Raw genomic sequence first — 9,384 nt, 5'->3', positions numbered from 1 at the left:
TATTCTTCACAGGAAAGATTGGAATTTCAAACTAAAAAGAAATGAAAAAAAGTTATAAATTCTACTAGAAAACATGAATCACATGAAGACAAGACAAAAATGCTTTTTATTTTCCTTTATCCGCCTCTACCTTACTGCATTTCTGGGAAAATATTTCTTCACAAAGCAGTTACTTTCTCAAACAACTCAGAAAAAAATAATTGCAGTCTGCATTTTTGTCAAAATAAAAAAAAAACGTTTACTGATCTCACAGTATTGTGAGAATTAAAGAAGTATTCAAAATATTTCTAGTGTTGTCATGGTAACACACAGACTTACAGTTTTTCTCCATAGTTTTGGCTCATTTCCTGAAACAGAAATGAAATTTCCCTAATTCAAAGATTGTTTGGCCAAACACACTTGTACTTGTTCACAACAGAATGTCATTTCTCATTGCTTTCGTCAGATTTCATTTGCTTTAGTACATGTCTCAGATGTGTCAGTTAAATTTGCTAGTATATTTGAACAAGTTCCCTAGAGTTAGCACAATAAACCAACATTTTGCACATTTTTCAATAGCTTAGATCCTTTTGATTTAAACTGATGAGACAATTCTGAGTCAATCGGCCGTGCCATTCAAAACATGTCGGCAAAACTTCATTCAGGGAGCCATCCCATTCACAATTATTAGTACATTTTTCTAATCTAGTCAAGAACAATATGTTATGAAAAATACAAAAATACTTGAAACAATTATTAGATTCAAGACAATTATTGATGCTGAGGTCAAATGAATCCTTCACTAATGAATGAAGAGTTTTTCACATCTCAAATAGCCAATCAGCCAGTGAGTTCTAACTCCTCACAGGTGCAGCCTAATGTGCCTATATAATTGTAAAGGCTGGTGAATATGTTTAAATAGGCCAGGGCCAGAACCATTTGTAGAGTGAACATGGAGGAGCAGCAAAATGAGCAATGTTAACTTCCTGCTGGAAGAAGGGGGAGAGAACCCCCCTCCTTTTCCCCTGCAGTAATTTTCTCGACCATTAGAGGTCGCTGTTTGCCCGTTTTATTGAGAAATGATATTTAAGTTGGGTTTAAAGCAGATTTGATTATTTCATTTGTTATGAGGACTCTAGGCTTGTGATGATGCAGTCATTTTCCCTTGTTTGTTGTTATACTTTAATTACATTAAATATTTTTTATGCCTTTTATGGTATTATAAGATACATCCTTTGTTATTTACTGACTTTTTATGTGAATACTATTCACCTCTGGAATAAATTCAGAACATCTGCCAAGTGGAGCCTCATCTCTTCCTTACCTTCCTGTGCTCTGATCGGCACACCATCTTGTTTATTGTTATACCCAAAACCCGAATCAGTCATACAGTCCACCATTTACTCCATAACACCCTGCACTCATACTTTCATCGTCATTACGTGTCACAGAACTATGAACAAGGTAGCCCGCCTCCGCCAGTTTTTTAAAGAAAGAGAACAGTGAGCTCAGAGCTCACAGCTAGAGCTGTTCTGTCCACTGTGGAGATGGACTCATTTGTTTGGACTTTTGAACCAAAAAAAGACGACTTATGTTGTAACGACAGATATAAGTAATGCTGTGAGTTCAGAACTAAATAAAATTAAAAAGTGGCAAACGAATACAGACTACAAATAAAAGAAAAAAAACAAAACTAAATAGTTTAACAGATAAACTTATTTTTTTATTTTTTTTTTATTTCCACATACATAAATGCAATCACATGGATTACACTGACAAATACAACTGAAATACATCCGTGCAGGAGAGAGTGAAGACCTACACAGGTCTTATATAACCACCTCCCCAAAACATAATCAACAGAAACAGACATGTCAAGCTAAATAAAAATGTTACATTTGATCCTATTCACACTTGTTGAAAAAGTTGATAAAAGTAAGTTTAATTTTAACTGTTTTTTAAATGTCTCTAACAAAGAAATAGATTTAAGAGTATAGTTTAGATTATTCCAAAGTTTTGGCCCTCTGGACTTTGTAGTATTTTGATTAATGGAAGTTCTACAAACAGGAAGATAGAAATAATCACAGCGTCTTGATGGATAAACATGAACATCAGAAGAAAACATAAAAAAATCAGCAAACGATGTTGGTAAAACCTTTGACCGATCCTTAAACATAAAGACACAGATACAATGTGTATTAATATTAAATATTCTTAATATCTTATATTTTTTGAATAAAGGAATTGTAGGAGATAGTCTATTTGAAACTAATGACACGTAGGAATCTTTTTTGTAACAGTAACAAATTATTCAAATATACTGTACATGTATTGCCCCAAATCATATTACAGTAGATAAAGTTTGGATAAATTAAAGTGTAGCACAACTTCATCATGTAAGGTGTGTTTATAGAGGAGTGAATTTAGTTCAAAATACCAACTGATTTCATAACTTTTTTACAAATATTTTGAGTACGATTTTTCAAAGTTAAGTTTTGATCAACAATCACTCCCAAGAACTTTGTTTGAGTAACTTGGTTAATAAAAATGCTGTCAATATTAAGTTTTTGATTTACTAAATTGAATGCATTCATTTTATTACTAAAACTCATGTAATTCGTCTTTAAAGAAAGTTGATTTAATTTAAACCACTCAGAAATATTCAATAATTCTCCATTTGCTTTATTAAGGAATCCAAATTTGAGTTGGCTATAAGAATACACTTATCATCTGCAAACATGAGAGGGAAGATGGTTTTACAAGAACGTATTAAATCATTAATATATATAATAAATCAAAGAGGTCCCAAAATGGATCCTTGAAATAAAAATGATTCAACTGGGAGACTTTTGTTAGTTCTGGTGGGATTTCTGCTTCAGGACTCAGAGTAAACAGGAGTGTGGTTCCCACAGTTACCATGGTTACAATAGAACAAAATCCTGTAAAATAATGAACAACATACAAAACCCAGCAGCCTTTAATCAGTGGAACTCAGTCCACTTTGTGGTTCTGAAAGGTCTGATAAAGATGAAAAAGAAGAACCAAAATGCTCCCAGATGGAGAATCCTGAGGCCAGAACTGCTGGAAGGTTTTCTTTCTCTGGTCAACAGTCATGCTGCTGCTTTCTGGACCAGCTGAAGGATGTTCAGAGAATGCTGGTCCACTCTGTGGTACAGAGACGTGCAGGAGTCCAAGAAACACCAGAAAAGACTTCTGAGCTTCTGCAGGAAACCATCATGTCTGAATCTGATGAATCACCAACACAGATCATTCAGAGAAACAGTTTCAGGACACATGAGGAGGAGAAAACTACAGCAAGAGTGTGTGGACAAAGTTAAGAGAAGCTCCAAATACGAGAGAGAAGGGAAGCAGAAGACTTCCCAACACTCCAAGTTAGAATGAGAAGATGAAGTGCAGTTCTCCATTAGTCCACCGGGGGAGCTGCAGCACAATAACTGTCCACTTAATGCTGAGAGAGACAGTGGAGCTGATCACAGATCAGTTCATGCCGCAGCTCTGACATTCATCTCCACTTCCTCTGATTCCTCCATCACTCTGCTCTTCACCTCCAGGAACAACATCTCTGCAGACCAGCTGCTACTGATCCTCCTCTCTGCTCCACCAGGAGTACCGGAGGCTTCCACCACACCACCTGCACATAAAGGAAAAAAAGAAAATCAAAACAAAAAAGGATTGAGTGTCTTTATCTGATGGTGGTGTGTCAGTCAGTGATGCAGCACAGCAGCAGAAAGAGCAGCAGGAGCTTCAGTTCTGTTCAGAGCAGCAGCTTCCTGTCATCTTCACCTGTTGGAGCTTCTGCTGCTCTGATTGGCTGACTGTTGTCCTGAAGCCTGTCATTATTCTCCTCAGAGCTTCACTGAGAAGCTGCAGCTTCACAGGAAACTCTGCATCTTTGCTCTCAGACTAACTTTAGGACCAAACATCTGGAAGCAGCTGGACTGACTCCAACCCTCTACTGACCTCAGAGTCTGCAGTTTGGAGTTTGGACTCTCCACCAGATCCTGGAGCTGCTGAACATCTGAAGACTGAAGGTTGTTGTATCTCAGGTCCAGTTCTGTCAGGTGGGACAGGTTGAGCTTCAGAGTTGTGACCAGAGCGACACAGCTGATCTTTGACAAACTGCAATCCCTCAACCTGAATCCAGAAGAAAGAGTTTCATTTAAAGACAAAGTTCATGTTTTTCATCCTTCAGTTCTTCTAAAGAGTTCAGAGCTGAAGAAGATCAGAAAGTTTGGAAAAAGTCCAAAGATGTGAATCAACAGCAGCAGATCAGAAGAGTCCAGCAGAAGCAGAGAAGAAGAACATTCAGGAACATTCAGGACAACATGCAGCTGCTTCAGTAAAGAAGTCCAGATGTGTGAAAGTCAAACATCAGCCTGTGGCTGCATCTAAACCAACTGATGTTTCTGCACAATCAGCAGAAAAAGTCCACTTCCTCTTTCTGCTCAGCTCTGCTCCAAACAGCAATGAATCATGGGAGAATTTCAGCTCCATCTTTAAGTGCTTTGTAGATTTAGCATTGATCCAAGTTGAAGTCTCTTTTTACAGACGTGTAATAAACCTCAAAGATGTTTTATTCTTCAATGTCACGTTAAATGTGCATTTCTCCATCATCCAAACTGAAGCTTCTCTCATTTTTGTTTGTGTTCTGTACTGTGATGCTGTAGAGCTTCTTTTTAGTTTTCTATTGTCTTTCAGCCAGCAGTGGACATCCAGTGTATCGCTGCATAACGATTGGTTCTGATGCTCTTTATTTACATCATTTCATCAAAGAATTCATAGTTAAAAAATGTAATTTTTTATTAGAAACATGATAAAGTAAAATTTTAGAAGCACAATTTTTAAGGCTCAGAAATATAAATTCAAGACTTTTCTAGGTTTTTTAAGGTATTATTTCCACATTCATGAATTCAATGTTTCTTAGACTTTTTCAGACCCTGTGAGAACCCTGCAGAAATCCCATCTCTAATGTTGACCAACCACGTGCAGCTCAAAGAGAAAATAAATCAATAAAAAGAGCTGGAGCCGTTTCAACTGTGATTGCAGCAAGTTGGTGACACAGATGTCATTACAATGCTTAAGACGTGTTCCACACATTTCCAACACTCCATTCTGGACAAACAGCATCTGTCAAACTTTTAGAGGGAACTTGGCCTACCAGGTTACAACCTAATCCAGGCTGTTCCAACGAGGTGGAACTCAGTGCTCCACATGCTGCAGAGAATGCTTTAACAGAAACGTGCACTTAAACTCTACTCTGGTTCATATGGAGGATTCAGAAGCTCCACAGATCCTCCAACAGTGGGATATTGTGTCTAATATCATTGAAACTCTGCTCCCAATGGAAGAAGTGACATTTCAGGTCACAGTAACTCATCAATATCCTGCATCATTCCATGCCTGACTGTGCTGAAGACACTACTACAAAACAATGGGTTGGAGAAGCTCCATAAAAGACACTGGAACACTCAGACAATCCATGAGGGACAGCCTGGCTAAGCATGTCTCAAAATGAGAAGACATAAAGCCTGTGGTGCTGGCCTGTCTCCTACATCCTCATTAGAAGACTCATGCATTTTCATTTGACAACTCTGAGAAAGACCAAAGTCTGGTTGAAAGAGGAAGAGGATGCTGTCACTCAAGAGGAACGAGCTGTCCCAGAAGAAGTCACTATGGAGGAACAGGGTGCTGCATCTGGGACAAACAAGGATGACGGAAACACCACTGACAGTATCTGAGAACTGGACTGAGTCAGTATGATGTCACCCATAGAAAATGACTGGCTTCTGACTCCAACCAAAATGATGTCACATGAATCCCCATTTATTTTCATGGTCCAGATGTTTGGTCATTTTTGTTGTGAATTGTCCTTCAGTCACACCAGCTTCAGGTTTGTCATGATTCACAGTCGTCTTCGTTTCAATGAATTACCTTCAGTCTATTTCAGTGTCTGCTTTTCACTTCTTCCTTATCAGATCATCTGATCTGTTTTGACACTCCTTTCAGTTTATTAAATGTTTCAAGTTTCTGCCTCCAAGCCTGGTCATATGGTAATATGCTGTATATTTATATAATACTGTTTTAAATGAAACATTTTAGTGAACTGTTTATTTACCTTTTTAAAAATCTTATGAAAGATGAATCTCTAAATGTTCAGGAAAAATTTCATTTTTTTTTTTTTTAAATAAAGTTAATTGTTGAAGTTTGTGTTATAAATTAGGATTCCAGTATTTTCACTTTTACAGCAAATGAATATCGTAATTATTGACCTACTTCATCATTAATAACTGTATCTAATGTTCATAATAATGGTCTCTGCCGCTGACATTAGAAATGAAGAAGATGTAAAGAAAAATTCAAACATGAGATCTTCTGTCACAGTGAATGGACTAAAGCTCAGAAGAAGAAAACAGCTTTTAGCATGAAGATGGTCAGCATGCAGCAGGAGAACATCAGCCTCATGTCTGCAGTTTAGTGTCAACACAACTTTGTCATCATATTGCTCTGAACAAAACTGAAACATGGAGTCTGACCACAGAGTCTGCAGTCTGCAGTCTGGACTCTCCAGAAAACCACGCAGATGAAGAAATCCGGAATCCTGGATGTTGTTGTAGCTCAGGTCCAGTTCTGTCAGTCTGGACGGGTTGTTCTTCAGAACCAAACCCAGAACTTCACAGCTGATCTCTGACAAACTGCAGTTCTCCAACCTGAAATCAGACAGAAAAGTGTGTTCAGGAGCAGTGATGACAGCTGGAGTTCCAGCAAGTAAACAGAGATTGATCAGATTTACAAGATCATTATTTAAACAGATCAGTTTCAGATCAATCATCATCACACAATCAACTCAACTGATGAGGAAAATATCAAACAATGGTGTAGAAGTGGCTGTATGGTTGGAGGTACTGTGGTAGATCATCTATGTACACTGATGACTTGTTAGTCTTTAGACTCAGTTCAGCTGGACTCCAGCAGTTATTTAATGTGTTCCGAGTACAGTGAACAACATGATATACAATAAAATGCATTGAAAAGTTTAACTATGATCTCCTGTACAAGAGAAGACAAATATATGTCATTTCCATGCTTTAAACTGTCTGGAAATATCCTTAGTGTCTGTAATAAATCAATTATCTGGGTCATGTGATCACTGACTGTCAAATGATGAGGACATGTATCGTCAGTGCTGGATGTTATATTCACAAGTTAATCTACTCACAAGGAAATTTGGTTCTTGTTCCATTGAAGTGAGAATGATCTTATGTAGGGCACACTACACTCCACTGCACACCTTCGGTCAGCCTTCAGAGACTAAAAGTGACTTACAATGATGCCTTGAGACTTTTATTAAGAAGGCCCAGAGGGACCAATGTTTGTGTCCTCCTGAGTCAGCACACTGCAGGCTGTTTCAAGAAATGTATACATTTATGGGTTGCCTAAATAAGTCTGTAAATATAATTATTTTATCTCTTATCAAAATCGCATTTAGTACTACATGATATTCATCACAGCTGTGGAAACACTGATGTGACTGTTAACTGAAAGTACAAGAATCTTTTTTATTTTTTAATGAGTGTATTTATGTCTTTTGTAGGTTTTTATGGACTAATGATTGCAATTAAAGTTTTTCTATCTTATTAGTAAAAGTTATTTTCTAAACCTGAACTGATCTCTTCCATAAAGAATCATTGATGGGACTGAAAGTGATGTCATCCTAGAGCCTCAGCAGTGAGTCTGTGTTTCACCTACGAAAACACACATCTGAACTTTTGTAAAGACGGATGTTCATATTGTTCATTTAAAATGAAAGTGTTTTGCTTATAACTCTGTGAAGACAATTGATGTGTGTGTTAATGGTGCTGGTAACACAGAATCGTCCTGGAAGGGGCTGTTCCTCACTTTCATATGTAATAATGAGAGGACCAACTCACTTTCTTGAAATGGGAGGGGCTGGTGCTCAGAGACCAGAGCTTTAAAGAAATGTTCAGATATGCATGAATGGAGCAAAATACTGCTTTGAATTCTTGAGAAATTAGCATTATGATACATTTAAAAGCTCTAAAATTTTTATTTTGGATGATATAGGTACTTTGAGATAGTTAACGGCACATTTGATGGTAGATAAATGACAGAACAATGTAATAATTGAGTGTCTGAAGGTCACAGACACAACAAGAGTCTGAAGAATCAAAGTCAACAGATCATATTTGGCTTTAAGTGGAATCCTCAGAGAGCAGATTTCTACAGCTGAGAACGGGCACAGAGTTAGTATCTTGGCAAGTATCACTGCTTGTAAACACTTTCAAGTCTCTCAATTCTTGTTTGAGGTATCTTCATCCAGTTTTCTTTACCAAAGTCTTCCAGTTCTTTCAGACTTCTTGGATGTTTGTTATGCTCTGCTCTTTTCAGGTTTATCCATAGATTTTCAGTGATGTTGAGGTCAGGGGATTGGGAAGGTCACTGCAAAACCTTCAGTCTCTTCTCTTAATGGAAGACAGTGTGGATTTTGAGGTGTATTTTTAGGATCATTATCCATTTGTAGAAGCCATCCTCACGGATTCAAGGATTCTTTATTGTCATTTCACTACAGGAATGAAATGAAATTTGCATCTCTGGTCCCAGACCAACTGTTAAAGTGCATTATACCATGGTCCGGATGAATACTCAGACACAGACTGGATCCACACGAGGAATGGAGCTGCCTCCACTGGAGGAAAACATCAAAAAATGGGAAACCTGCTTCCGAGCACCGGAAGAGGAAAAACAACGAGGATGATGGACCCTCCCAAACACCACTAAACCAACAAACTCCTGATGGTCCCCCCCCCTCCGCCTCTTCACCCCACCTGAAATTCACCGAGCAGATGATGGAGCGAGTCGGGATTGGGCTTCGATCTACCCCTCTGGCCAATCCATTTTTGTCCCCCATAACTCTGTCACTAGAACGTTCGAAGGGACGACGTAAAGCCCCACCCTCTCTTGTACAACATCATATCCTGTCCCTGCAGTCAGATGTTTGATGTGTTGAGGGTCCAGGCTGTGAAAATACCAACAGTCATGATGTTTCCAGAAAAACTTGGGATCCTGTTCTCTAGAAACACACACCGTTTCTGTACTTGTCACTAAGAGGAGGAATGTAATCTGGCCAAAACGCAAACAAAAGACTTTAAAAGAGGTAAACATTTCCTCTGCGCATTTCCAGAAACAGAAGGTAAATGAAAATATTATTACTCCTAGACCTCTCAAGTTAGCACTTTTAAATGTCAGGTCTTTAGCAGGAAAAACATTTTTAATTAATGATTTTATCACTGAGAACAAAGTTGATTTTATGTTTTTAGTTGAAACCTGGTTAGATGAGAATAGCAGGGGAGCAGTTCTCACAGAGTC

General features: G+C 38.0%; 1 long non-coding RNA gene across 1 annotated transcript; it reads right to left on the bottom strand.

Annotated features, from left to right (window-relative positions):
• Positions 1-845: 845 nt before the first annotated feature.
• LOC112138493 lies at positions 846-6,594 on the bottom strand. The gene is made up of 3 exons (XR_002917791.2): positions 6,534-6,594; positions 3,961-4,134; positions 846-3,631 (listed from the first exon to the last, which is right to left on the bottom strand). It is a non-coding gene; the product is annotated as an uncharacterized LOC112138493 (long non-coding RNA).
• Positions 6,595-9,384: the final 2,790 nt, after the last annotated feature.

The sequence above is a fragment of the Oryzias melastigma genome, unplaced genomic scaffold (assembly GCF_002922805.2).
Source record: "Oryzias melastigma strain HK-1 unplaced genomic scaffold, ASM292280v2 sc00326, whole genome shotgun sequence".
Taxonomy (NCBI): Eukaryota; Metazoa; Chordata; class Actinopteri; order Beloniformes; family Adrianichthyidae; genus Oryzias; species Oryzias melastigma.
This window is presented reverse-complemented; position numbering and strand designations above follow the sequence as displayed.